Source organism: Solanum pennellii, chromosome 12, assembly GCF_001406875.1.
Source record: "Solanum pennellii chromosome 12, SPENNV200".
Classification (NCBI taxonomy): Eukaryota; Viridiplantae; Streptophyta; class Magnoliopsida; order Solanales; family Solanaceae; genus Solanum; species Solanum pennellii.
Genome location: NC_028648.1, coordinates 61,823,592 through 61,851,315, shown reverse-complemented (window position 1 = coordinate 61,851,315; position 27,724 = coordinate 61,823,592). Strand labels below are relative to the sequence as shown.

General features: G+C 35.6%; 1 pseudogene; it reads right to left on the bottom strand.

The window, feature by feature from the left end:
• Window positions 1-21,361: 21,361 nt before the first annotated feature.
• On the bottom strand, window positions 21,362-26,386 carry LOC114075337 (annotated as a pseudogene).
• Between the last annotated feature and the right edge of the window lie 1,338 nt (window positions 26,387-27,724).

Genomic DNA, 27,724 nt, shown 5'->3' with positions numbered 1-27,724 from the left:
GCTGCCCCGAACCCCTCTTTCGGATGACGGGCTCCCGTCCCCCATAACACACTGGCAACCTCACAACAGAGGTTAAACCGCGTAAACAATCATATATAATAATCAGGCTCCACAACCTAACAATTCTCCCATTTGGAGACTGATTCAGTCATCCAAACTCAAAATAAAAATCACTTCATCATCAACATCTTTACCGCACCGCAACATCTGTAGCAACAACTAGAGAAGACCAACCGAGATTTTGCATAACCCCAGTTTCCCAACATCAATACATTTTGTCAACATGTCTGCCGGGTTCTTTACACCCTCTATCTTCTCCAAGAACATATCACCATCCTCCACTGCCCTGCGAGTGAAATGGTACCGCCTTCAAATGTGCTTTGTCTTCGATGATAGACTAGATTCTTCACCAACTGTATGGCACTCTAGATATCTGAGTAAAGAATGTTCTCGCTCTGCTTCTTGCCCAATTCCTCCAGATAATCTTCCAGCCATATCATCTCTTTCCCAGTTTCAGCTATTGCCACATACTCAGCTTCAGTAGATGAAAGAGAAACACACTTCTGAAGCCTGGACATCCAACTCACTGCTGTTCCACCTATGGTGTAAATGTACCAAGGTGTACTCTTGCTCGAGTCAACATCCCAACCAAGATCAGCATCCACACAACCCTGTAGAGTCACCTTGCCTTTGCCAAAACAAAGTGAAGTACTGGATGTACCTCTCAGATATCTCAGAAGCCACTTCACAGCTTCCCAATGTACCTGCTAACAACTCCCACTGCATGTGCTATATCAGGTCTAGTGCAGACCATAGCATACATCAAACTCCCAACTGCTAAAGCATATGGAACAAGTGCCATATGATCACGCTCCTCGGCAGTCTTGGGTGACTGCTCATTTGACAATTTAAAGTGATTTGCCAATGGAGTAGTCCTGGGTTTAGAATCATTAACCCTGAATTTGCTCAGCACCTTCTCAATGTACAACTCCTGAGATCGATTTAAAGGGCCAGCAGATCTATCCCGAGAAATCTTCATCCCCTAAATCTGCTTCGCTGGACCCAAATCTTTCATCTCAAACGCTGCAGACAACCTTGTCTTCAGATTGTTAATCTCCTTCATACTAGATCCTGCAATCAACATATCATCCACATAGAAGAGTAGAAAGATATATGAATCAGTGTATTTCTTGAAGTAACAACAATGATCCTTTTGAGCTTTGCAGAATCCACTCTTGGTCATGAGGGAGTCAAACTTCTTGTACCACTGCCTTGGTGCTTGCTTTAGTCCATACAAGCTCCTGGTGAGCTTGCACATCATGTGTTCCTTGCCTGGAACCACAAATCCTTCCGGTTGTTGCATATAGATCTATTTGTCCAGATCTCCATGTAAAAACGCTGTTTTTACATCCATTTGCTCTAGATGCAAATTCTTCAATACAACAATACTCAACATAATTCGAATAGAGGTTAACTTCACAACAGGAGAAAATATTTTAGCATAATCAATACCTTTCCTTTGTGATTATCCTTTAACCACTAAAAGAGTCTTGAACCTTCTTTTGCCATCTGGTTCAGCCTTGATTCTGAACACCACTTGTTCAGCAAAGCTCTCTTCCCTGCAGGTAACTCAGTCAACACCCATGTGTCGTACTTCTCAAGTGACCTCATCTCATCATCCATGGCTTGCTCCCACTTGATCGAATCCTCCACATGTAAGACCTCATCAAAAGACTCTGGTTCCCCCTCATCACTCAGCAATAGATAGTGTAATGAAGGTGAATACCTATGTGGTGCCCTGATGGTTCTGGATGATCTCCTTAACACCTGCTCAGGTGTAACTTGCTCCACTTCAGATTCTTCAGTAGGAGTTTTTTGAGTATCTGCTTCGACATCTCTGGGGTTACTCTTCTCCAACTCAACCTCAACTCCCACATGCTTTGTAATCTGTAGAACCTTCTGCTCTTTGTCCTTGTACAGGACAGACTCATCAAATGTCACGTCACAATGTCTCAGGATCTTTCTGTTCTTGTCATCCCAAAACCTGTAACCAAACAAATCAGAACCATAGCCTATGAAGTAACACTTCACAACCTTGGCATCAACCTTGTCTCTCTTTTCTAGATCAACATGAACATAAGCAGTGCAACCAAAAGTCCTCAAATGTGAGTACTTGAGTTCTTTTCCTGTCCACACCTCCTCTGGAAGCTTGAACCCTAAAGGAACTGATGGTCCCCTGTTGATCAAGTATGCAACTGTGCTCACAGCATCCGCCCAAAGTGTTTTGGGCAGCCCACAGTGTATCCTCATACTCCTTGCACGCTCATTCAATGTTCTGTTCATCCTCCCAGCAATTCCATTCTTCATTGCCTTACCAGGAACTATTCTCATCAATCTGATTCCCTATGCTGCATAGAATGCCTTGAACTCTAATTTGTCATACTCTCCTCCATTGTTAGACCTTAGGCATTTGACTTTCAAACCGGTCTAATTCTCAACTTCAGCTTTCCACATCTTGAAAGTTGCAAACACATCTGACTTATGCTTCAAGATGTAAACCCATACCTTTCTGCTGAAATCGTCAATGAAGGTAACATAGAATCTTGATCCTCCAAGTGATGATACTGGAGATGGTCCCCAAACATCTGTATGGACCATTTTCAACCGCACTTTATTTGTCTTTTAAGGAGTCTTTGTGAAGCTTAATCTTTTATGTTTGCCCATAACACAGCTCTCGCAAAGACCCATATCAACAGACTTCAGACCCTCTAATGCTCCTTTTGCAACCAACATCGTCATTCCTTTAGCACTCATGTGTCCAAGTCTGTTGTGCCACAGACATGAATCGGAAGCACCTTCAGCAACAGCTGCCATGTTAATACACCCTGCAGTGGTGTACAAGGTTCCAGATTTGGTGCCACGAGCTACTACCATAGCACCTTTCACAATCTTCCACGAACCTTTCCCAAACTCTGCTGCATATCCCGTGCTATCTAACTGACCAACAGAGATCAGATTTTTCTTGAGCCCAGGAATATATCTGACATCCTCCAATGTCCACTGGTTTCCCAAGGTGGTCGTTATGCAAACATCCCCCTTTCCTTCAATCTCTAAGGCTTTATTGTCAGCAAGATACACCTTTCAAAAATTTCCAAATCTGGAAATTTTGGAACAACTCTTTGCTTGGAGATGAATGGAAAGATGCACCAGAATCAAAAATCCATGATTCAACTAGGCTATTTACACTAAGGATTAGAGCATCCCCAATGTCCTCTGCTGAATTTATAGAATCATTGTTATCTCCAAATTTCTGATTCTGTTTCTTCTTTGGCTTTGTACAGCTCGTCCGAAAGTGCCCTTTTTCTCCATAGTTCCAACAAGTCGCGTTTGATCTGTTCGGCGATTTTCCTCGATTCTTTGATTTTGATCGACCATGTTGATTTTGGCCTTTCTTCTTACTTCTCCCCCTTCGGTCAACGCTGAGAGCACTGCCTGATGAATCCCCCACTTCTCGTTTATGAATACTTTTGCTAAGAACAACATCACGGATTTCATCAAACTTCAGTATCTGAGATCCACGGGAACTGCTCATCGCAGCAACAACAGTTTCCCAAAACTCGGGCAGAGATGACATGAAAATCAGTGCCTTAATTTCATCTTCGAAATTAATGTCCACAGAATTGAGTTGACTCACAATCATATTGAACTCGTTTATATGATCAGAAACAGATCCATTCTCAGACATTTGTAAATTGAACAATCTACGCATCAAATATACCTTGTTCATCGCCGATGGTTTTTCATACATGTTTGACAGTGCCTTCAACAAACCGGACGTAGTCTTCTCCTTCACGATGTTGAACGCCACGTTTCTTGACAAAGTCAATCGAATCAACTCTAGATCCTGGCGATCCTTGAGCTTCCACTTCTCCTCCGTCATGGATTTTGGCTTCACCTCGGTAAATGGTTCGTGAAGATCTTTTTGGTACAGATAATCTTCTATCTGCATCCTCAAGAAACTGAAATCAGATCCATCAAACTTCTCGATTCCAAGCTTTGAACTATCCATCTTCAGTGATCGTGCTGAATCTCCTTAGCTCTGATACCAGTTGTTAGGATCGAATTCACACACACACACTTGATGAATTAAGAACACAAGAACTTTCAAGAGAAAGAGATAAGAAATCTATAGAGAGAAAGAGAGAAACCAATATTTCATGGTAACACCCTGTGAGTTAACTTCCACGGCGGTGGGGTATATATATTAATAAATCAGAATATGTTTGGTTACAGAGAATAAATTGAGAATAAATAGTAAAGCCTAAAATTTAGGTCGGAGTGTTGCACCGAACCCCTCCTTCGGATGGGGGGCTCCCATCCCCCATAGCACTCTGGAAACCTCACCGCGGAGGTTAAACCGCGTAAATAGTTATATATATTAATCAGGCTCCACAACCTAACAATGACGTGATAATACATGGTTACAATATTCAAATCATTATCAATGGGGGCAATTTGTGGTCATATTTCATTTGGTCACTTCAAAAAGTATGCCACTCATTTTTCACAAATCATAAATCACCATATGAAAGCTATAAAAAGGATTAAAATGATATAAATAAATAATATTCATGAGACAACTGATAAGATCGTTACTGAGTGCGATTGGCATCTGCATAATTTCACTGCGGAAAGCAACACCTTTTAGACAAAATTCTCCATTTTATCTAGGCATCAAGTATGATGTTAACTAAATTATAACTAATAATTAATTATTAAAATACAATGAACAACAAATGCATATATTGCTTATAGGAATAATAGACAACATAAAATTTAAGCTAGAAGACATAAACTTTCTGAAATTTAATAAAAGATTTATCTTTTGAAGCTGTAAATGTCTAAAGTTTCAATCCTGTAATACAATAAACATGAAAGGAAAAATAGCAATCAAACAATAATATTTGTATTTGAATTGATGCGAATGTTACATTCTTTATAAAATATCTACAAAAGATATGTAATCCCTGATCTTCTCTTCACAGATGTTCTTGATTTGGCAGAATGCTTGCGGGTCAACACTTGGAACAAACACTTCTTTGTATGCGGAAAACATGAAGACCACCACTGAAGAGCAACTATGTATTCATGTATGTATGTATATGTGTGTATGCCCTTTTGGTCAGAAGAAAAGCTCTTGATATAGGCTTGACTTAGGGTTTTAAGCGTATTTTATTCGGAGCAATTTTGACCCATGGTCCTGAAGAACATGAGTTGGGCTCATCTCGTCAACTTAATGGACTTGGCGCAAATGTCATTTGGATTTGATTTAAGTCATATAATTTTGACTTAAATATTAATCCGACTTTATTAACTAGTAAATTAACTTCATCAATGTATCATGAATTTAAGATTTAGTCCAAATATAGTATGGATTTATTAAAAAAAAATCATTGTCTACAAATGCCCCTGCTTCGAGGCTTGTTGGGGTGCTTGATTTGTCGAACTTGTAAAGACAAGCCTTGAAGTATTTGTTGAGCAAATGTTTTTTTTATTTTTTATCGTAGTTGATCTTTAACGAAACATTTGAATCTTCATGAGAAATGACTATGCCGATATGTTAAGGTAAAAAATTTACTAGAGTCTTCATGACAACATTCTCTAATTCGTAAGAGATCATTAGACTTATCGCATGACACTTCTTCATAATTTGGTAATTTCATTTGGATCATCAACTACAAAATGACCGCCAATTCGATGAGCAAGGATTGCGTCTACCATCTTGATTTGGTGATACAAAGCTTTGATTTCCAAGGAAATTTTAGGCGTTGCTTTTGGGGTTGAATGCCCTACCAATGATTATTTTTTTCAACTTTGTTCAATCACTTAAATAAAATGTAAGGAATTCAAATTCTCATTAAGCGAGTCTATTCTCCCTAGGGGCATTTTTTTTACTCCCTGTGTAGTTTCAAAGAAAATATTACTCAACTTGTTTGAAAAAAATTTCACAGTTTGATTGTTATGAAAACTTGTCATAATTTGGTTTGTAAGGAATTTCCATAGAAAATTTCCATAACTTAATTCCTATGAAAATTTACCATAATTTTAATAATTTGTAGGAAATATACTTTCCATCATTATAATTTTTCATAATTTGTAGAAATACAATTTATTTATTTTTTATTTATATAAATACACATGCTCTTACAATTACTTATTGTCAAATTGAGGCATACAAAACTCAATTTTCGTTACTTTTTTTCAGCATGGCACCCATGCGGTAGAAAGTTCATAACTTGTTGTAGAAACATTGAAATCATGATCTGTTTGATGTTTTATAGAAACTAGACTCAGAGGGCTACCACATATCCAAAATTCAAAACCAAAACCCTTCAGAATCCGGTAATTTATTTTTTGAAGTTTGCTAAGATATGTATTTTTGTCATAGCTTTATCTATCCAGTCCCACCAAAACGTCTATATCTTAGTGTAGGAGACTCTGAATGACGAGCGACTTGTTTCTATAGAAAATATACATAAAAGTCTACAACATATCTAAAAAGTCAAGGGAAAATTTTTCATGGATTGACTAGAATTAATGTTTTGAAGTTTGTCTTCAATTCTGTCATTATTTTTTTGCAGATTGTGGAGTCTCACCAAAACGTTTGTATCTTGGTGTAGGAGAGCTCGAATGGAGAGTGAATTGATATAGAAAATAGACTCTTCAGTCTAAAATCTTCAAAAAATCAAAGTCAAAGTTCTTATGAATTCACCAAAATTGATTTTTTTTTGAAGTTAGCGATCCAATTGACTTTAGACAACATCCATGAGTTCACTTCTCTGCATCTTCTTATTGATTGAGACTTTTTTATCATCATGCCTATTTGAAGATTCATGCAATTGGCACCAAGAGACAAATCTTTCATCATGACGAGCAATAGAGCATCTGCCATAAATTTCACCATGCCGATTTGAAGCTTCGTGCAATTAGCACGGTCGACACATCATTCATTATGAAAACTGTGAGAGTATATGCCATAATTTTCACCATGTCGATTTGAAACTTCATTCAATTGGCACAGTTAGACACATCATTTCATAACAAACTAGAGTATATGCCAAAATTTTCACCATGCCGATTTAAAGCTCCGTGCAATTGGGACCGTGAGACACGTCACTTTCTTTTCTTTTTTTGCACGTTTACGATGGATCAAAAACAATCTCAATATCATAGCATAAAAAAATAGGGGTAATCCATAATTGGCGAGGAACTACTTGTAATTTCATTTGTAGTTGCAATTTTGACGACGAATCATACTTGTTATAATATTTTTTAGCGCTTGTGGCTTTGACGGAGATGACCCACACTACCTGCATCTTCTTTTGTAATTTCGGCTTTGACGACGAACTACACCTCGTGCATTTTTTTTTCATTTGCGGCCACACATGATGCATCTACTTTTGTAGTTTCAACTTTGATGATGAACCACCCTTGGTGCCTCCTCTTTTGCAATGGAAACTTTAGCGACGAACCACTCATAGTACATCTTCTTTTAAAATTGCATATTTGATGATGAATCATGCATGGATCATCTTCTTTTAGTGTTGTGGGTTTGATGAAGAACCACACATAAAATATCTTGTTCTTTTTTCTTGTTGTAGTGGTTTCGACGTCGAACTGCACTTGATACCTCTTCTTTTTGTAGTTTCAACTTTGATGATGAACCATACTTGGTGCCTCTTCTTGTGCAATTGTGACTTTAGCGAAGAATCACACATGAATTTTTTTTTAGTAAGAGCACCAGGTCGTAATGAGTTACTTGGTGACATTCTTGGTGAAACTACTTCAAATGAAGGCATCACATCATTAGAAGGTGACCTTCCCGGTGGAAATAATTTTAATCCCATAAAAAAATTTTGCCGCGCCAAATCAACCTTTGTTTCTAAGATGTGGGACGCATTGCGTCGATGAATTATAAATTTTTCTTTAGGCTCTTCAGATGAGTTTACAGATTTGAAGTCAAGTATCACTTCAACTCAAGAAGAGATTATAAAGGTAAACATTATTGATGTTTCTTCTTTGAAGGATCATGTCGAGAATTTCTTTAAGTCGTACGCCTTAATTTAAGATCATGAAAGATACAAAAGAATTACATGAAGAGGGACTCTCTAATGCGCAACACCGTCAAGATGGTTCAAATCTAGCACATGAAAAGTTGGATGGATCCATGGAGAAACTTCAAGCGACTCTAGTGGATGTGGAGAAACACTTCAAATCCTTGACTTCTAAGAAAAAGACGGTCACCGCGCTCATTAACAAGTATCAAGAGAATAAAGCTGGAAGGGGCGGCTAAGAAAATTCTTCAAGAAATCATAAGCTTCAAACTTTTTCCGTAGTTAGATTTTTTTAATTTGCTTAGGATTTTTCAATTCCCTCATAATGGTGTAGTGGTTATTCTTTTGAAGCAATAAAATAGTGTTTTTCAATAACAAACTCCTCGTTTTGAACTTTGAATTTGATTGCTTCTTTCTATGAGCCACCTTCCTTATTGAATAAAAGACTCCATAAGCTAGCGTTTATATAAGGATAGCGACAAAACGTTCACTTTTCAGCTTTGCACACACAAGGAAGAAAATTCATCACGTAGAGCAGGAGTGCCGAAATAATGACCTTCTTTTTTTGTTGGAAAGATAACATCGATAATTTCAATCTATATAAAAATAACCTCCATAGGATGTACGAATTAATACAGATTTTTGTCCAAAGTCACCTTAAAAATCTGCATGGTTAAATTTTCCGCTTTCTTTAGCATTACGCACATGTGGAAGAAATTTCATAATATGGAGTAGGAGCATCGAAACGACGAACATCTTTTTTTGTTGGAAATATAACTTCGAGATCTTCAATCTATACAAAAATCATGTCCAAGGGATTTACGGATTAGTACATATTTGTATTAAAAGTTTGCTCAAAATCTGCTTGCTTAAATTTTAAGCTTTGCGCACATGTGGAAGAAAATTCATAATGTGGAGTAGGAACATAGGATAAAGAACTTCTTTTTTTGTTCAAAAGATAACTTCGAGATCTTTAATCTGTATAAAAATGACATCCATGGGATTTATGGATTAGTACAGATTTGCAGGAGTCTCAAAATGACGTGATTCTTGTTTCTTTGGCAACATAACTCATAGACATATATCATATGTAAAAATCATGGCACAAATTCTTCCATAGTAGTACAAATATATTTTCAAAGTTATCTTCAATTCTGTCTCACTCAACTCTTCAGGTTTGAGCAACTTGGGGAGAAAATCAATAACTCGGCGTACACGCCTTGAAAAGATGTGATTCTCGCTCCGTTGGAAACATAACTCATAGATCTACAACACGTGTGAAAATTACAGACAAAAGATTTCCAGATTAGCGCAAATAGCTTTTCAAAGTCAGCTCAAATTCCTCTTTGAGCAACTTCGGGAGAAAATCAATAACTCGACATCGGAGTTTCTGTTACGAGCTTCTTTTTTTTGTTGCACAGAGGAATTCAAGAATCTTCTAATTCGTTCATTTGTGACACGTTTGAAATCATGTGCTAGCTACGTGATTTTAAGAGCTAGTGTGATGATCATGCAGTGCCACCGATTTTATTTTATTGTTTCTCATTTGTCTGAACTTAGAGTGATTACTCTAAGTACCTACGTACCTCGGTGAAGAGGATCAAGTCATATTATAGTTCAAGAAAGAAAGCTTTTAATTATTTTTTTTTGTGTCCTAACTTTTGCCTAGGATGCCTCTTTCGAGATTTTCAACCTAACGAACATTTTTTTTTGAAGCCCTACAAAGTTTATACTCTGCGGGCCACGAGTATGACGTCGCTTCATGTATAGTACTTCTTCAAGCATTTTCCATTTATGGGACCAATCCGCAAGCCGTCTGCATCCACAAGTTTGTAAGCTCTGCTTGAGTTAACTTCAGGGATGACGTATGATGTATCTCATTTTGAGGTGAACTTGCTTTTCGATTTATGAGATATGATAATTGGCCTTCTAACTGCAAGGACTTGATCACCAACTTGGAAGGACCATAGGTGAATCTTTTTATTGAAATCACGAGAAAGACGAGCTTGATAGCATTCCAGACTTTGTTGAGCTTCCAACCTTTTTTTATCGAGAGCTTCTAAATCTTCAAGGTGCAGACAAGCATTTTCTTCTTCAGTAAGCACCACTTGAATGGAAAGCCTAAATGACGGTATTTTTCATTCAAGTGGAAGGAGTGCTTCAGTTCCAAAAACAACAGAATAAGGAGTTGCTTGAGTCGGCGTGCGATGAGTCGTTCGGTACGCTAAAAGATCTTCTTTCATTCTATTATGCCAATCTCTTTTATATTTGGAGACGACCCTCACTAAAAAGTTATGCAGGGTCTTGTTAAATGCTTCAGCTAGCCCATTTGCAGCAGCATAATGCATTAACGAATTACATTGCTTGAATCCAAAAAGGTCGCACATCTTATCCATCAATTAATTAGAGAATAGTTTTTCATTACTAGTTAGTATATAATTAGGAATTTCAAAACAATAGATGATATTCACCTTAATGAACTTTGCAACATTTTCCTTCTTTAATTCTTTGAGGGCTACAACCTCAGCCCGTTTCGAGAAGTGATCTGACACAGCAAGGATGTACAAGTGGCCACCAAAAGATTTCGGTAGTGTTTCAACTACGTCTAGCTCCTAAACATCAAATGGCGAAGATGCAATAGTCAGATGTAATACATTAGGAGGTTGGTGCATAAAGTTTGCATGAAATTGGCATGCTTGACATCTTCGAGCATAATCCAAGCAATATTTTACCATTGTTGGCCAATAATACCCCATTCTTTTTATATGAAAACGCAAATTTTGCCCAAATTGATGCGATCCACAAACTCCATAATGTACTTTTTGCATAGCTTTATTTGCTTCTTCTTCTCCCAAACAACGTAAGAGAATCCCCTCAAATGATCTTCGATATAGAGTATCTTTATGAAACTGAGAAGCACGACGATGGATTTCAGTATTTCTCTTTGCATATTTTGGAATTATATGTAGCAGAAGTAATCAATCAAGGCATATCACCATTCGACTATCTTAGCTTGTGAGACAACTACAAGACTCATGGTACTATCCATTTTTGGCATATAGTGATTTGGGCATGGTCACGCAGAGTCAATGTTGAAGTCAAAGCAGCTAAGGCATAAAATTTCTTAATCTCCTTTCTTGGAACATGTTGAAGAGTTACATCTCCAAGCCATCAAATAAATTTTTGTGCATAGTCATGATTGAGGCGCAATTCTGACTTTTGACTCCATAACTACCCAACAATTGATTGATCACTAAATTAGAGTCTCCAAAAACATGTAATTGCAATTGCTTCAAATTAACCACCATTTCAAGCATGAGCGTTAAGGCTTGATATTGTGCAACATTATTAAAGCAACATTGTGTTTAGGTGGAATAATATGGCACGATCTCCTCTTGAGAAGTGACGAATATCACTGCAGCACCGACTTATTCACGATGTGAGGCACCATCAAAATACATCTGCCAAGGCGGTTGAACTTCAACAACCATTGCATCTTCATCATGTAATTCATCAGTGGGTTCTCAATCATCAGTTATAGGGTGGTATGCTCAGAAGTCTGCCAATGTTTCCCATTTCACAGCTTTTTTGAGGGACATACACTATTTCAAATTGCTGAAACTGGAGATACCGTCCTTCTAGTCGATCATTGAGGACAGGTATTGACATCACAAATTTGATGGGGTTGTCTTTAGAAATAAGACGGCGACGTGATATTGAAAGTAGTGTTTCATGTTCTCAATTGAGAAGACTAAGACCAAACATAACTTTTCGATTGGCAAGTACTTCAACTCATATGGTGTAATCATCCTACTCAATTAATAAAAGGAATTTTCTTTTTCTTCGCCATTCTCTTGGTCTAAAAGTTCTCCCACTGATGTTTTTTAGCTGATATGCAAAGTATCAATAGCTTTCGAAGAACAAGAGTTGCTAAAACTATTGGTTTTGTCATGTAAAACTTGATGCTCTTAAAGGCATTACTACAAGCTTGGTCCCATTCGAAAAGAGTGCCCTTTTATTAAGATGAACGAATGGTTGGCACTTTCCTACTAGATTCGAGATGAATCTCCTAAGATATGCAAGCTTTCTTCAATACATGGAAGTTTCTTGGCTCGACCATCTTTAGAGTTGCATCTATTTTTGCTTGATCAATTTCGATTCCTCGATGTTAAACAATGAAGGCAAGGATTTTTCCATAGGTAAGTCCAAAAACATATTTCAAAAGATTCATTCTAAGCTGATACCTTCGTAGTAAATCAAACACATCCTCAATTCTTACAAATAGTCACATATTTTCCTTGATTTCACTACTGAATCATCAATGTAACATTCAAAATTTTTGTGAAGAATTTTATCAAAGAAGTTTTGCATAGCTCTTTGGTAGTTTCTCCTGCATTCTTCAAACCAAAAGGCATTACTTTGTAGCAATAACTGCCTTTATAAGTGTGGAATACGGCCTACTCTTCATTCATAGTGACATGAGGATCTGGTTGTAGCCGGATGAACAATCCATAAAAGACATCACCTTACACGTAATTGTTACATCAATCATAAGCTCAGGGTTAGGAAGTGCAAATTCATTTTCTGGACATACATTATTCATCCTTAAAGTAAACGCAAACTCCAATTTGCCCATTCTTCTTCCTCGTGGGGACAATACTTGAAACCAATGTGGGGTACTTAACTTCACGGATAAATCAAGCCTCAATAAGCTTGTTAACTTCAATTTCGATCACGGGAACCAATTCAGGCCTAAAACGCCATTGAGCTTACTTGATGGGACGTTTACCGCTTTTCATAGTAAGATGATGGAGTTCTACCTTCAAGTCAAATCCAAACATTTCTTTGTAACTCTGGGAAAATACATTTTTATACTCCTTGAGTAAGTAAACGTAGGCCCTTTCCTCATTACTCGCCAATGAACCATTCATATAACTGGGTTTTGGATCTTCAATATTTCCAAGATTGATTTCGTTCAATGCATCAATTGTCACCTTTATTCCTTCTTCAAGTTCAGGTGGTGGGTTTTGGATCTTCATTAGTTCCAATATTGATTTCTTTCAATGCATCAATTGTCACCTTTATTCCTTCTTCAAGTTCAGGTGGCTCATCTTTAGCATCTTCATTTTCTTGACTTTCTCCATAATTTAAATATATATGGTAACACCATTAAATGTTCTCCAACTCTCCATCCATTTTAATTGGAGAAAAAATATGCTTTCATCTTGTGTAGTGACATGATATGGAGAGACAAAACTTTGTTCATGTTCATCACGCTAATTGGTGTAGACCATAACATGCGACTTTGACTTTAGTACTTCTCCACATGAGACCCCAATGTTCGTCTGTTGCCTCATTCTAGAAACGATCAGGCTTCGAAAGTCTTTAGTGGCATTGATGTACTATGGTATCTTGGTACATTTAATGCTTAACACAAGGAACTAATACTAGAATTGAGTATATTTTGTATGATTTGATGTGTTTCTTGATTATGCAGGAAGAGTCGGGTAGAAATTGAAAAAAGTAGAAAAGAAGTAAAATCACGGCCATCTTGACAATCAGCGGTCCACTTCACGGACCGTGAAATAAGATTACAATAACTAAACTCTGAAGACCTAAGTTTGAGAAAGTTGGATTTAAGACCACGGACAACTTCACATACTATGATCACTTTGACGGTCCGTGGTCTAGCTCATGAACAGAATTCCCGTGAGCATGTTGAAATTCTAAATTTTGGTATAGTTGAAGTGAAGACTATAGATAACTTCAAGGACCATTATCACATTGACAGTCTATGGCCAACTCGTGAACAAGATTCCAGAGAGTAGGTTGAAATTCCAAGTTTTGGAAGAGTTGAAGCGAACACCACGGACTACTTCATGGACCGTGATCACTTTGACGGTTCGTGGTCCATGTCGTGAACAAGATTCAGAGAGTAGGTTAAAATCCAGGTTTTGGAGAAGTTGAAGTCAAGACCACAAACCACTTCATGGACCGTGGTCTCTTTTACGGTCTGTGAGCTAGACCGTCATGCTGAACCAATGACTAGGGTAAAGACCGAATCTGGGGACGCTCTAGGAAAGACCAAAGAGGGCTTCACGGACCATGACGATGACCGTGAAAGAGGTTGATAATGCAGTCCTAGTTTAATTAGTTTCCTTTTAAACAGTTTATTGGGATTTATTTAGGTCATTTTTAGGATATGAGTGGATTATTCTGATCATACGAAGCGAAGAACACAAGACTCGAAAGCTTTTGGAGTTTTTGTCTTCGAATTATTTTATAACAAGAGAAGTTTGGTTTTCTTATTATTAACGTGACTTTTGAATGGAAAGTTGATACTATAAGTATTTAGAATTATGTTTTTATTATTTGTGAATTATTATATACGTGCAACTATGAGGAACTAAATACTTTGACCAGGATCTATGATAACAGTGTAGACCCAATTTTATAAAATGAGTGCAAAGCAATCTTTTTTTACATATTGTAGTTAAAGCTTTTGATCATAATCTTGTCTATCAAGTGCACGCTTTGGACGAGCCTGCATCAGGTGTTTGTTTAAAAGAACAGCTTGTTAGGAAAAATCTAAATCTACTGAATAAATCGTGGTGAAAGCTGGAGTTTGAGAGAATATAACTTTAACTTCATGTCAATATAAGCGAGTTCTTAATGAGAGAACCATTTGTATTTTGAGAATACAAATGATCATTGTATAACAAGGTTGAGAAGCGTTAGATAGAACCTAATCGCTAAGTTCTGTTAACATCTGATTTCTTGACACTCAAATTGCAAAAAAGATTCATAGTCATAATCATAGTGAACACTAACCTAGTTTATCTTAATTAACTAAACAACTCGTACATTATTATAGTTTATGAATCATACTTGTTAACTTTGATCTTAAGTTTTAGTTATTGTAACTTTTCAATCATACCCAATTTTACTTTCTATCTATATTCGTTAAAAGATAATAAAAGCAATCATATAAATGTGACAGTAAAACGTTATCTGCAAAGAAATTCTCTGTGGGAATGACCTCAACTCCATTTGACATCTGTAAATTGACAGCGACTGTTTACACTTTTTATTTAAAGTGTAAGTTTGGACTATCAATTTTGTCGCCGCTAGTGGGAATTTCATTTCAGAAGTGTTTTACTAGATTTCATTCGAGTTGTAGTTAAAATTTCCTAATTTAACTTGTGTTGTTGTTTTTTATCTATTACAAATAAATCTGTTGGTGCATGCCCAACACTAGAAGTAAATGAGCCTTATTGCTTCCTTACGACCATGAACTCCAGAAAAACCTTCGCAGTATGGTTAATGCGCAAGAATTAGAAGCTTAGAGACACAGAGTTGGCCTAGAGGCTTAACTAGATGTTGCACGACATGTTCAAAAAACTGCTGGGAATGGTCAACCTAGACCAAGTATTCCTCAGTATGTTGGGCTAGTTCCACCAAGGAGGTACTTGAAAACAGAGATGATGTGATCCCTCCTCATCGTACATATGTAGCCCAAAGGGGTAGAGTTCAGCATCCAACTCACTTGATGTACGAGGAAGATGACATTGATTTTGATTGGGCTGGAGCTACTGGAGCTATAGTGTTTCCTACACTACCTCCTTGAATACACATCTCTATGCTCAAAACTTCACTAAGTCTATATTTACAGTTTACACTTGCATGCCTCCATAGATTGATGAAGTCAAAGACCGACTCTTCGTTTCGCTGACGTGTATTGGTAAGTTCCACCATGCTTACGATGCGTCTTATGCTATAGAAGCAAATCAAATTTTCTTGCTCCATTTGTTCCCAACTCTCGATGGATCCAGACTCAAGGTTCGTGTACCAAACAAAAGCATTCTCATTAAGGGAGAGAACAAGTTTTTTGACGAGGTAAGTGCCATATGTTTCAGTATTGTTGCAGGTTTCAATGAAGTGCGCCACATGTTGATTTGGGCTTCCCCTACCATCGAACTGCTCAAACTTTGGAGGTTGATAACCTGCAGGAATTTTCAAACTATCAATCCTTGCGGTGTATGGCCTTGCATATCTCAAGGAGGAATTTGTGCAAACTTTGTACTTGTCTTTGATGGTCCCCATGATGAACTCCTTGATTTGGTTAATCGAAATTGTTCCTTAAGAAGAAACTTTGATCTCATTAGCATCTTCCACTTTGTTTAAGTGGAGATCGATCATCTCTTTTACTTGAGAACGTTTTCCAGGTGCATGACTTGATTCTTCATCCATCATGCCAACCACCCTATCACTATGTTTAACAATTCGAGCATCTTGATCTTGCACATATTTGGTCAAGCCTTCAATAGCTTTTGTTAATCTCAAAATTTGTTCTTATACTGATGAAGTGTTAGTCACCATTGTGTGCATTACCATAGTAGGTGGGGGAGAATAGCGTTGATTTTCCCAAACATCGGATGCAAACATGTTGTTTGGGGTAGATCATGTGCCTATGAAGTCATTGTCAGCCGAAGCGAAGGACTTCTTGCATGTAGATGGGCTCAATTAGGTAAGAACCTTTTTCACCATTTAAGCAATGTCTTCTTTTGCAACTTTTGCAGGATACTTCACTAGTTTCGGAGACAAAGCAAAGACAATAGCAAATTCTGACGACACTCGTGAGGCTTTTTGTCCTAGCAATTTTTCTTGGTTCCTTGTGATAGGTCCCATGTTTTCTGCGGTAATATCAAGGATTTTCCACATTGATACAAAATTTGAATCCATCGGTTTTTGCAGAAGCAGATACAAATATGGGTGCAGATACAGATATGGGTGTAGATCCAAATGTGGATACGGATGTAGATCCATATTTGGATTTCCACGAAGATGTGGGTACGGGTGTAGATCCAGATTTGGGTGTAGATGCAGATTTTAGTCGATCTTCTTGGAGTCCATCTCAGCGTTGTTGAATTTTGATTTTCGAAGAGAAAAGATGGTAGTTAAAGATTGTCCCAGTGGGCGTGCCAATTTTTAAGCGCCTAAAGTTTCAATCTTGAAATACAATAAACAAACAAAGGAAAAATAGCAAGGAACAAGTAATATTTGTATTTGAATTAATGCGAATGTTACAATCATTATAAAATATCTCAATATGTAATTCCCCAATTCTTCACTTCACAAATGTTCCTAATTTAGCGGAATACTTGCTGCTCAAAACATGGAGCGAAGACTTCTTTGTATGCAGAAGACTTGCAGATCACCACTGAAGAGGAATTATGTATTCCTGTATGTATGTATATGTGTGTATTCCCTTTTGGTCAGAAGAAGACATCTTTATATAGGCTTGAGTTAGGGTTTGAGGGGTATTTTGGTTCGAGCAATTTTGACCCATAGGCCTGAAGAATATGAGTTGGGCTCATCTTGTCAACTTAATGGACTTGGCCCAAATGTAATTTGGACTTTATTTAAGTCATATAATTTTGACATAAATATTAATCTGCCTTTACTAACTAGTAACTTAACTATCTCAATGTATCATAAATTTAAGATTTAATCCAAATTTAGTATGGATTTATCAATAAAAGTTCACTATCTACAAAACTGTGAGCAGATAACCTTCAAGTGAATCCACAAGCTAGTCGACATGCTAGAATTTTCAAGTGAATCCACAAGCTAGTCAAAAAAATGGACCGCAGTTTTACAATCTTCTAAGATAATCCCAAGTTCACTTTTGAACACTCTCAATACTTGGGTGGAAAAGTATTGTATAGAAATCTTATATCCTTTCAAGGTTAACAAAGTCTACTTATAGAGAATTCTTTGTAGTTCAAGGAGGAGAGGGAAAAACATGTCTTTTCTTAGAATAGAAAAAGACATGTACTTCATCCTTTTCTTAGGATATAGAAAGGTACATATTTCTCACTTTTCTTAAAATAGAAAAATCCATGTACTTTTCTCTTTCTTTAGAATGCAGAAAGATACATACTTCTCTCTTTTCCTTTTATAATAGATATTGAGTTCTAGTTAAGTATGGGCACAATAGGGACCATAGAAATAATTAGTGAGACTTTCTATTATGAAAATAATTCTAAATGATTAATTTGAATTATTCTTACCATAATAAATTACAAATCATTCACTAGAAATTCGTAATTTACACTTCTCTATTATATTTCAAAAATTCTCCATTAAACACATGATATGTAATTCCACATGTTAAGATTATATATACTGTTAGACACATCAACTACTTGATCTAAATACGTGCAGGCATGTCAAGGATTTGGGCATTGGTCTTGGCATGAATGGGAGCAAAACAGTGCAATACAAATTCAAGGTGCTTGGCTGTTGGCAAAGGAACCTGAACGTGCAAGGCTTTCGAAAGTAGAAAATTGAATGATGCTGAGCAGAGATATTCGACACATGAGAAGGAAATTGTTGCTGTTGTACATTGTCTACAAGTTTGGAGAGTCTCTCTCTTAGGAACCCGATTTGTGGTGCGAACTGATAATGTAGAGAATACATTCTTCAAGACACAAAAGAAATTGAGTCCAAAAGAGGCAAGATGGAAAGAGTTCCTGGCAGAATTTGACTTCATGTGGGAACATAAGTCGGGTAAAACACAACCAGGTTGCTGATGCATTGAGTCAAAAAAAGGTATTTGTTGCAGTCTATTCAATTTAAAAACTTGAGACTGATTTCTTTGATAGAATCGGGTTGTGTGCTGCAAATGACATTGTATGTTAAGTGGATAGGTCAAGTACGAGATGCACAATGATATGGCATTGGATCGAGGACGATCTGCTCTATTTTAAAAGGGGGGAGTTTCGTCGTACCAAATCAGGGTGCAATGCGCAAAGATTTGATGAAAGAAGCGTATGATTCTGCTTCGATTGGACATCTAGTTGTTGAAAGAATGTTAGGTCTACTATCTCGTGTTTATTTCTGGTCCAAAATGGAAGATGACATTGAAGCATACGTGAAGGCTTGTCATGTCTGTCAAGTCGACAAGACTGGATGTAAAAAGAAGGCATGTTTACTGCAGCCTTTGCCTGTTACTGAAAGGCCTTGGTTATCAGTAAATATGGATTTCATTTCTGGATTTCCTAAGGTAGACGGAAAGCATCAATAATGATGGTAATAGACAGGTTTTCAAAATAATCTATTTTCATTGCTGCACCTGAATTGTGTTAATCTGAGATTGCTTTTGATTTATTCTATAAATGTGTTGTTAAATACTTTGGTGTTCCGGCTGACATTGTGAGTGATAGGGATACAAGATTTACATACAGGTTTCGGACATCATTGTTCAATATGATGGGAACCGAATTGAAGTTTTCTACCGCAAATCATCCACCAACAGATGAACATACAGAAATGATTAATCACCTATTAGAGGAATACTTGAGGCATTATGTAACAGCAAGTCAACAGAATTGGGTTGCATTGTTAGACACTATGCAGTTTTGTTATAATCTACACAAGTCGTCTGCAATAGAAATGAGCCCTTTTGAAATCGTTTTAGGCAAATAGCCTATGACGCCATTGGATGTTGCTAAGTCTAAAAATCAGGGAAAGTTTCCAGCAGCGTACAAAGTTGCAAGGGACAGACTTGAAATGTTGTCTAAAGCACAAGATAGCTTGCGCAAGGCTCAGCAGTGCATGAAGAAGTATGTTGATCAACATTGTCGCTCAATTGAGTTCAATGTGGGTGACAAAGTGTTCTTGAAACTTACTCCACATATCTGGAGTAATATTGTGTTTTTTTGATCTTGTGATTGCCTTTCTGCGGAACTTGTGATTGATGAATACTGAGCTTCTTATTGAGGATATGTAATTTGTGGAAGTGTTGGTGTTGAAGGTATATAATTTTCCAAAGTGTTGTTGTGAACGATATGTAATTTGTCTAAGTGTTGTTATTGAGTTATGTGCTATATAAATTGTGAGATGCTAGGTTGGACTGATTTTTATGCAGGTTGTTGCTGTAGAGGTTCGATTGGGGTGGTCGGAGTACCCGTATTTCATCCCCTTAACTTGTGTTTAGAGGTTTACTTCTTGAGTACCGTGTGATTTTATACTCACCCTTAATTCTATAATTTTTTGTAGGTAACGAGCCTGGATTTTTGTGGTACTTGTCATCCTTTTTTTTTCGAGGCTTTTAGAGATTTGTGAGGGAGTTGTTTGTCGTCTCAGCGGACTTTCTCTCTCTTTAATTATGATCTTGTTCTATTATAGAAACAACTTCATTAAGACTAGTGTTTTTTTATTTAATTGTAATACTTTATAGGCTTGTACACGTGACAACCAAATTTTGGGGGTATTTTTGAGCTTATTATAAAATTTCCGCATTTTAGTGTAATGGTTGAGTTTTAGGCTGACTTGTCTTGGTGGGATAAGACAAGTGTCATCACGTCCATTTTGAATCGTGACAATCAAATACAATTTGTTTATGAAAACGCTTTTCAAATGAGTTAACAAAATATAAATATAAAAATTTAAAAACATTTTTTCTGAAAAGGCTACTTGTATAAATTACTTCTAAAAATAAGGCGCTTTGGGTAAAAATACCAAAGATTCTTAGATTTTAATATTAAGTGAGTCAAGAAATAATGGAAGCAATAAATAATGATCATCGTTTCATTTAAACAGCTCTAACCCTGTTTTAGCTCATCTTCCATTCTCTTCTCTCTTTCCATGTTAGTTTGTAATCAATAAAGTATCAAAATTTCCATAAAGATTATATACGAGGAAAATATTTGCAGTATTTTCTCAAGAAAATGACGTACTAATGATTTAAATGTTATTTCTTTTATTTTAATTTATGTGATATTTTTCATATTTTTTTGTAAATTAATATTGTTAACTTTTCAAACTAAACTAGATTATGTTATATAAAATATCTTATAACAAAATAATACATAATCAAAAACTATATAAAAGAAAAACTAAAATTATAATTTCAGAATTGGGAAATAAGTAAAAAAACAAAAGATGAAACATCCATTTTGAAATGTTTGGTGATAAATCTTATACTAGAACACCAAAAAAAAAAAAATCTATAACAATCTACGCTAAGAAGCATTTGCATTTGCATTTGCATTTGCATTTGCTGTTAAAATACACGATAACTTCTCCTCAAACCAATAGCAAAAAATTTAATGAACTCTTTCCTATAAGGTAAATATTATTTTTTTCCTATTCTTATCACCTTCTCTTTTTCGTACATAATACAATGCCTAATGAGAAGTCGTTGTCATCGCTGTCGCAATAGTCGCTAGTGAACCTTTCTCTCATCTGCAGGTTTTTGTCTGCTTCAATTTTCTGGCCATCATCACCACCTCACTGGAATTTTTTTATTTTGCTTTTCTTGTGAGAAATACAAAATTTCCCTCTTCCTTCCCTTCAGTACTACTCCTCGTAACAGATCTAAGATCCTCAGTCATCACTTCTATACAAATCCAGTTGATTTACTCTTCTTACATTTTCATGGCGATGACTTGCTTATCTTCCGCTTCCACATAAGTTCTGGAAGGTATTATCTCCAATTCCTCTCTCCTCCAATGACGTTGTTGATTCAATTTTTTCTAGAAATAATTTCCTCAACAATATCAGAATTGATTTATCCTTTAAATTCGAATCGCTTAGCAATAGATCGCGGTTGAAAAGAGGAAATATTGGCTGCTGGAATTTTGTTTGACTTTCATGAATGAATTCCGCAATTGATTTATCTGAATTCTCAGAGACTAAAGAGAATTCAAAATCTTCTTCATATGATTTTCCTCCGCCAGAAATTCGTCGGAGAGTTTTGCAGTGATATCCGATGAAAGTCCGTAATTGTTAAAGCTGAGGCACAAATATTCGTCTTCTCCAACATGCTTCTGATGAATCCAATAGAAGTTGTTTTAATGATTAAAAATGATGATCCTCATGAACCAGGTTCGTCTACTTATAATGAAGGAAAGTTCATGACGATTATGAATCAGGTTCATTAATCTATATATGAAAGCAAAGTACAAATAAAAGAGGCGCATATTTATATATGGAATGAAGGAGAATAAAAGAGGCGCAAATTTATTTATGGAAAGAAGGAGAACAAAAGAGACGCAGATTTATTAATGGAAATAAATAAGAAGACAAAACTTTTCATAAAAAGGTAGAGGCATATTTATTTATAAAAATAAATAAGAAGACAAAACCTTTTATTAAAAGGTTATTAACCTTATGTGTATATCTCAACAAATAAAAAAAAAACTTTCCATATCAAAGAAGTATATTAGAAAACAGGTTCGTTATCAACCTTGTAGAGAGGCTGGAAAATATCTATATAAGCAAAGATATCAAGCCAAAGAACTCAGTCTTTGCAATCAAAGAAAAAGTGAGGCGAGAAGAAGAGGCAGCAAAGATCGTTTGTGAGTTTTGTGTATTTTTGTTAGCTTGTGAGTTTTGTGAGTTTCTTTGTAAGTTTGTGAGCTTGTGTGATTGTAAACAAGAAGTGGGTTTGTCTTCTTTTGGAGAGAGAGAGAGAATTTGTAAGTGATTTTGTAAGAAGTGGGTTTGGATTCTTGTGGAGAGAGAGAGTATTTGTGAGTAAGTTTGCAAGAAGTGTGTTTGGCTTCTTGTGAATTTGAAGAGTTCGATTAGAGTTAATCGAAAATTGTAATTGAGCAAGAAAAGTTAATAAAACAGAGTTGAGTTTTTCCTTCCTTGATATAGGAAGGTTTTAGTTAAAGTATATTGTTTTATTTGAATCTTTTCTTAGGCAAATAATCAAGAACCTAGTTCTTGATCTAGCGTATACACATTACCGGAAATCAATATAATTTTCTCTCATTGAAAGGAGTTAAGGGAAGAACTGCAATAGGTACTAGATGGGTCTTCAAAAATAAAATCGACGAACCAATCTTCATATCAAAACTGGCAACCACTCAGGGAAAACCAACATTGTAATCATTCCTCAAAACCACCTCCATCCTAAACCGTAACTAAGAATGAGATTAAGTATCTTACTATGGGAAAAGAGGAACATTTCAAATCTTCAAAAGTCTTACGGGGTAGAACCATTCACCCTGAAATTAGGGAACTTTCAGCTATTAAAAAATTAGTGGATTTTCTTACTGTGCAAGGGTGGATTGATGTGCTCTTGCACACTGAGGAATCTGTTTATGATCGTGAAGAAATGGAACTTAATACTAATATGAAGATTTTGGACAACTCGATAGTGTCTTCTTCTGTTCAAGGCATAGGTATAGTTTTTGATAAACAAAAATTGAGGGAAATACTTAATGTACCATGTGTGGGGATGGCTAAATATACATGGACAAAAGAAAATAATTGTACTCTTACTACTAAGTTCACTCAGGGAAGGGTCAAGTCTCGACCAAGAAAAGTGTTGAAAGGAGAGACGTCACCGTTTCATAAATTGGTGTTTTTGTGCATAAGGGTATTGTTCCTAGGGGAGAATGAAGGCATGAGGCTACGTTTAGTGATATGGGTATTGGAAATTCTTTATATAATATGGATTCCATTAACTGGCCTTCTCTTATCATTGCTAAAATGGCCAGAATTATCGATCCCAAACGGCCTTATCAGTTGGCTTTTGGTAACCTGTTGTCTAAAGTATTTAGGAGTTTTGGAATGCAACTGACGGATGGGAAGTCTTTGAATAGAAATTTAAAAAAAAACGAAGTTATTTCACTTCAGACTAAGTTGGACGCATCTCAGGGGGAAGTTTTATGTCTTAAGGATCAAATCATCAAGCAGCAAAGTGACAACAACACTCGTATAGATCAGTTGCTGCAACTCCTTGTCTTTTCTCTAATCCTCCTGTTTAAAAAAGCCTTGTTCCTTCACTGTTCTTTTGTTTAGACATCAACTATTTTGGCTTATTGTAATAGTTAGTATTTTGGTGTACTGATGCTTTATTTATACAAACTCTGGCTAATGGTTCCCTTGTTCGTTTTGAGATGTCAAAAAGGGGAAGAGGTATATCCATATTTCCTGGTAGTATAATACATGTTTGTCATCATCAAAAAGGGGGAATTTTATGAATCCAATAGAAGTTGATTTAATGATGAAAAATCATGATCCTCATGAACCAGGTTCGTCTTCTTATAAAGAAGGAAAGCTCATGACTATTATGAACCAGGTTCATTAATCTATTTATGAAAGCAGAAGTACAGAATAAAAGAGGCGAAGATTTAATTATTGAAAGAAGGAGAATAAAAGAGGCACAAATTTATTTATGGAAAGAAGGAGAATAAAAGAGACGCAGATTTATTTATGAAAATAAATAAGAAGAAAAAACATTTTATTAAAAGGTATAGTCATATTTATTTATGAAAATAAATAAGAAGACAAAACCTTTTCTTAAAAGATTATTAACCTTATGTGTATATCTCAACAAATATATCAAAGAAGTATATAGAAAACAGGTTTGCTATGAACCTTGCAGAGAGGCGGCAAAATATCTATGTACACAATGATATCAAGCCAAAGAACTCAATCTTTACAATCGAAGAAAAAGTGAGGCGAGAAGAAGAGAGAGGCAGCAAAGATCGTGTGTGTGTTTTTGTTAGCTTGTGAGTTTTGTGAGTTTGTGAGTTTTGTGAGTGTCTTTGTAAGTTTGTGAGCTTGTGTGATTGTAAAAAAGAAGTGGGTTTGGCTTCTTGTGGAGAGAGAGAGAATTTGTAAGTGAGTTTGCAAGAAGTGGGTTTGGATTCTTGTGGAGAGAGAGAGTATTTGTGAGTTAGTTTGCAAGAAGTATGTTTGTCTTCTTGTGAATTTGAAGAGTTCAATTAGACTTAATCGAAAATTGTAATTGATCAAGAAAAGTTAATAAAACAGAGTTGAGTTTTTTCTTCCTTGAGATAGGAAGGTTTAAGTAAAAGTATATTGTTTTATTTGACTCTTTTCTTAGGCAAATAATCAAGAACCTGGTTCTTGATCTAGGGGTAAGGTTTCTTCAGCTTCATATTTGTTTTCAGTAAAACAATTGTTTGTTTTCTTATGCTCTTCTGCTGTGATGAAGGATTTTATTCATAGGAGTTGCGGAAGTGTACTTTCCTCGATGGAATTACAAATGTGCTTTTAGAATTTCTATCAACTTGGGAAGTTATTAAATCTAGTTCTTTATAAGTTAACTTGTAATTACATTCTTTTATTATTATAAATATTTATTTGTCATGTGTTGGATTTTAAAGGTGTGAATAGGGCTGGCAAGGGGACGGGAAAGGGGACTAGGGGACAGGACGAAGGGGGCGGGACGGGACGGGGGACGGGGAGAGGGGATTTGGACCGGGACCGGGATTGGGGGGACAAAAATAGGTCCCATCCCGTCCCACTATATATATGGAATGGGATGGGATTTGGGGGGACGAGACTGGACAGGACGGGTTTTTTTTTGTTTTTAAATACTTATATATTTGTATTGAAATTATACGTATTTGTCTAATAAATTTTAAATTTAATTCTTGATTTCAAATATCAAAATAAATTTTCAAATTTAAAGTTTTAATTTTCAACTTTCAAGATTCATGTTTCAAATTTCAATTTTCAACTTTAAAGTTTTAAATTTCAAATTTGAGAAGTTTAAATTTGTAATTTAAGTATTTTAAAGTAATGTAAATTGTAAACTTTAAATTAAGTATTTTAACGTTAGTTTAGTACTTTAGTTAGTTTAGTACTTTAGTATATATTTAATTGTACATATTAAAATTAAAATGCAAAACAATAATTGTATAAAAAAAAACTTGAACAAAAGTTAAAACCTTCAAATTTATTCACTAGAACTTAGAAGTTACAATTAACAAACATTAGTGGCATAACTAATCTACGCAGCCACCTTCTAGAAAGGGTTCTGTTTCAATAAGTTCTCATACGTAAAACTAATATTTGTTACAGATATTAGATGAGTAACTAATTTTACGTAGCCACCTTCTAGGAAGGGTTATGTTTCTATTAGTTCTCGAATGTAATCTAAAAATATCTGTTTTCTCCTTAAAAATTTAAATCTAATTGTCGCATCATATCGATGGTGATATCCTCCGGTGTTGGCCAACTTGCTAGAAATTCTTGTGCCTCTAACTCATCATCACTGCATTCAATTTGTGTTTTGATCCAACTTGTTTGTTTTTACTTAACTTTGGCAAATTGTTATTCCTCCTTTCGGCATTGGACAAGTCTCTAAATAAAACTGTTGTTTCCAAACTGTCTTCCGCCAATGAATGTCTATGATCACCAATTTGAAACCTTTCCACACTGAAAGCAGCCTCCGATGCAACTGATGAAGCTTGAATAGCTAGAACATCATGAACCATTTTGCTCAAAGTTGGAAATGCATCGCTTCGCCTACTCCACCATCCTAATAAATCTGCATTGTCATCTTTGATTTCCAATATTTCTAAAGATTAATTAAGAAATACCTCAAAATCATCAGACAAATCAATCTCAACATTTGAAGTTTGACCAACTTCTCCTTGAAAATTTTCCGTAGTTCTATATTTTTTATACAACAGTTTTGCTTCTACTTTTATGCTAGACTTACACATTTGACAATTTGGAATTTCTTCCGGTAAAATTTCTAAAGTTTCATAAAAAGTGTCAACAAGTCCTTACACACCTTGTAATTTATAAGCAGGATGAAGTAAAGTAGCCGTTAAAAAAACTTGAGGAATAGAAAAAAAATACTTTTTAAATTTTTCAATCATACGTTCAATTGCAACTCTAAATTTATCTATTTTTTTATATTTACAAAATTGAATTGTAAGAGCACAAATATTTATTAATGCAGATGAAATAGTATGATAATAAATTCCAGAAAACATGATAGTAGCATCATAAAAAATCTTAAAAATTGTAATTGTATGAAAAATCCAGGTAACGGCATATTCAATTTTTATGCTACCACAATCAAATAATGAAATACCATCTTGTACAACTAAATTTAATATATGTGCAACACATCTAACATGAAAAGCATTATTCTAGCTTTTAACATTTTAGCAGCTTTTGTATTATTAGATGCATTAACTAATACGACAGACATTATTTTATATATAATCATGTAATAATCTAAAAAACTTAAAATATTTGAAGCTAAATATGCACCAGTTTTTTTCTCTATACATAGTGTATAACTTATAATTCTTTTTTGCAAATTCCAATTATGATCAATCCAATGTGCAATAATAGTTAAATAATCATTTCCATTAACACTACGACCCACATCCGAAGTTATAGATACTACTATCTAATATGCTAAATATACAACGAAGAAATTGACAATGTTTACCTTGAAATTTAAAAACATCAGATTTAACAGTATTTCTTGAAAAGCCTCAATAATCCGGATTATAAGTTTGTTGAATATATTCATAAAACTAGGATTTGAAGGAAAACTATAAGGCAAACCACAAACAGAAACCATTTTAGCTAAATTTTCCCGATCTAATTCCTTATTATATTTACGTTGTGTTATTGGATCAGCGGGGTTAAAAGGATCTAATGTTCTTTAAACCATGTTAGAAGCCCCTATCGATGCATTACCGATAATATCAAATTCATTTATTGAAATTCCTTTTTTTCTATTGGCTAATGCTTTAGCTTCTTTATATTGAATCGACACACAAGATAACAAATGTCTATTTAATCCCCCC